Consider the following 3612-nt stretch of genomic DNA (forward strand, 5'->3'; position numbering starts at 1 on the left):
CAGATCCCAGAGAGCCCTGGGCAGCCCCACCGCCGCCGTGGCCTAGTTGCCATCACACCCCGGGAGGAGCCCAGGCACCGTCACCCCCGCCGTTTGGGGAACAAATGGTTCAGGGTAAGGAACAGATAGGGTTTCATCAACAGGAATGTCACCAAGGAAGATGTCTGTTCATCAGACTGCCGTGAAGGAGAACCCCGGGGAGGACCCTGGCGGCGGAGGAGCTGGGGAGGCCGCGGAGTCTGATGTTGAAGGAGAAAAGGGTGAGGCGGCAGCAAATGTTCCAGGGCCTGGTGGGGCCCAGGTCAAGGCAGTAAACCTGCGGCCACTGTAACCACTACAGACGCGGGACCTCCCCGCAATCACCAGCAGAATCACCAGAATCCTCAGCGGGGAACAGAAGGAGGGATGAGACAGCGCTGCCGCAGGCCAGGCCCCACCACGCAGGCCCCACCGCAGAGTCCCACTTTCCTCCATGGAGGCCGCAGTTCTCCAGCCTCCGGGGCGGCCGGGAGCAGCGATGCAGGGGCGACAGCGCAGGGAGCGGGGAGACCAGCGAGGCAGCGAGTGTACCGGGGACGCAGACCACGATTCCGCAGGACCCACCTCACCCAAGACGGCCTGGAGAGGACAGCGAGGAAGAGGATAAAGACAATCCAGGAGATGAGACCCAAGGTCACCAGCCACCTCAGCACCGGGGCCGCCGCAACTTCAATTACCGACGCGGTCGCACGGAAAACCCTAAACCACAAGATGGCAAAGACACAGAAGCAGCTGATCCACCAGCTGAGAATTCCTCGCTCCAGGCCGAGCAGGGTGGGGCTGAGCAAATGCGGCTGCTACCTCTACCATCACCCCGTTTAGTCATCAAACAAGAACTAGGAAATTCCAGCGATAAGAAATGAACGAAAATTGGAGCTGAAGACCCTAAGTGCTTGTTTTTCGTCCATTGACCAGATAACTAGAACTATCTGCATTATCTGTGGGGCATGGGGTTTCTAATTATTTTTATCTAAAGACGTCTCTTTTTGGTAATAACAAAGTGTTTTTTTAAAAAGCCTGGTTTTTCTCAATACGCCTTTAAAGGTTTTAAAATTATATCTGCTCAAGTTGAGATTTTTAAGAACTTCATTTTTAATTTGTCATAAAAGTTTACAACTTGATTTTTTCAAAAAAGTAACAAACTGCAAGCACCTGTTAATAAAAGTCTTAAATAAAAACAAACAGGCCTAGCAATGAAAGGATGGAATCAGCACACACTGGTGTTGAAAACGGCTTTGACACATAGGCTCAATGTGCTAAAAAAAAAAAAAAAATTATAGGAAAACTTGAAGATAATGAGGATTGAAACTGTCAAATCAGAACTGGTCAAGGTCAGGAAAAATAAGGCAAATCTGAGAAACTACCAGATTACTAGTGTCCCAGAAGAGGCTAAGAGGACGTGAGGACCAAGCACCACGTGGTGCCTGAGCCGCGTCCTGGAACAGAAAAAGGACATCATTGGAAAACCCGGTGAAACCTAAGTAGCCTGCAGGTTAGTTAACAGCAACGGACCAATGTTCATTTCTTAGTTTTGACAAATGCGCCACAGTTAACATCAGGGAAACGGGATGAGGAGTGTATGGGAACTCTCTGTATTATTTCTGCCACTTTCCTAAAAGTAATCCCAAAGTGCTCCCAAATACTATATTATTAATATGAATATAAAGTAATTCACTTTAGAGATCTGAAAATGTTCTCCATAAAATTGACAAGAAAAAATTGTAAACTCCCTAAACATCTTTCAGTTTCCTTTTTGTCCTCCTTCCCCATTTTTTCTTTATAAATATCGATGTTTTAATCAAATAACATTATTTTTTACATAGTATATTAACTTACGCTATCAAGAGTGTGTGTTTCCAAAAATCCTTCCTTCCTGTCTGAGTGGGGGTCCGCAGGGAGATGAGAAGGCGCGCATCTCTGGCATCTTGAAGAGCTGTGAGGGAAGGGACTATGACGGTGTTAGCAGCCTCAGGGGCACGGCCACCTCTGAGCCCGAAGGGTGAGAAGCAGCGTCCGGAGCCGTAGGCCTAGACACAGGCAGCCGCTCCACCACCAGACAGCAGGAGCAGAAACACCCAGGTCCCTTGTCCTGCCTCCCGGCCTCCCCCGACAGCTCCCACTGGCTGAAATGAAGCAAGAGCCAGGAGACCAGAAGGGTCAGCCCTCTGGACCCAGCAGAGCAGGGGGGATTGCGGGGAGGGAGGTGACCACCTGGCACTCTGCATTCTGCCCGTCCTCCCTCCCTTTTGTGCTGGAGAAATAGTTGCAAGCTAAAGTTCCCACCTTCAGGTGAAAGGAAAGCTTAGAAATGAAAGTGAGAAATGCTCTGATAGACTCACGTACCAAGAAAACACAGAACGGGGCTGCGCACTCCCACAGCGGGCAAGAGGGCGGGAGGCCTTCCTGGAGCAGGCCAGGCGGCCTTGGGATGGACGAGGTCCCGGCGGAACGCACAGCAGTTAGGAAGCATCGAGGCAGGTGCATGCATTTCAAGGTCCGGGAATAGCAGGTCGTTCTGTTCTGAAAGCGAAGCGTCTTCCTGGCTGGGGCTGCTGGGATGAAGCCCTGAGCCGGGCAGGCTGCAGAGCGTGAGGATGGCGCGGGGCTCTGGTGTGGGCGCCTGGGAGCGGGTGGCTGCCATTCCGAGTGAGGAGATATTGGTGGAATGGTTCTGGGGAAGAGAAAAAGGATGAAGTCTCTGCAGTGGAACTTCTGCAGGCCGAGTGGGCAGGCTGCAGGGTCGTGCCAGGGGTCTAGAGCTCAAAAGGGAGGCGTCTGGAACGCTGTTCCCACCATGTTGGGTTACGTTGTAGGTTTGGCGAGAGCAGAGGATGAGAAGAGTTGAGAAAAGTGTGGGGGTGCTAGTATTTAAAAGGTACACACAAAGTTGAGGCTGTGGAGTTGGCAGCAGTGGGAATAGCAGGGCTGGAGTGAGGGAGGGGTGGTGGGAGGAGGAGGGGTCACCTATGAGTGAGGCCTCCGCTGAGAAGTCATATACCTCGTGTGCTCCGCCCGCATCGACTTGTTCTTCAGGAAGCAAAGTTTCGTAAGGTTGCCATCAAGGAAGAAGGAATACTTTTAACATTTCTGTGGTTAGGATAAAAACTAGGTTAAAAGAATTTCTGGGACCCAGGAGTAGTGTCTTCAAAAACGAGAACCCTTGCAGGAACAGAGCATCAGAAACTGCACAGGGAGCCGCAAGCAGGCCTGCTCTAGGCAACGAGGGCGCTGGCCCCGGGACGGATGCTGGAGCATCCTCAGGACAGACAAAGTGGATGGAGAGTCTGTAGTACCAGCTGGGACATGTCACAGGCAAAACCCTGGCACCAGAGACGGTCCCAGTGAGATCTCGGCCCCTGAAGGGCTCGATGGACCCACCATGGGGTCTGAGGACACAGGAGCAAGCAGGGCCGGATGCAAGATTCCCAGAGAGCTGGAGTAAGGCTGTGGCTGACGCGGGATGAGCAGACAGCTGACCCTCCTAGCAAGTAGAACATGGCTTCCATTTTAGAAGGTCCTGAACGCTTGAAGGAGCCTCCAGGAACTACACATAAAGCTGTGCTGTCAACGGCA

The 3612-nt window shown here is 52.1% G+C and overlaps 1 pseudogene; it reads left to right on the forward strand.

Moving 5' to 3' along the window:
* Window positions 1-276: 276 nt before the first annotated feature.
* Window positions 277-1314, forward strand: LOC101133901 (Y-box-binding protein 1-like; annotated as a pseudogene).
* Window positions 1315-3612: the final 2298 nt, after the last annotated feature.

The sequence above is a fragment of the Gorilla gorilla genome, chromosome 6 (genome assembly GCF_029281585.2).
Source record: "Gorilla gorilla gorilla isolate KB3781 chromosome 6, NHGRI_mGorGor1-v2.1_pri, whole genome shotgun sequence".
Lineage (NCBI taxonomy): Eukaryota > Metazoa > Chordata > Mammalia > Primates > Hominidae > Gorilla > Gorilla gorilla.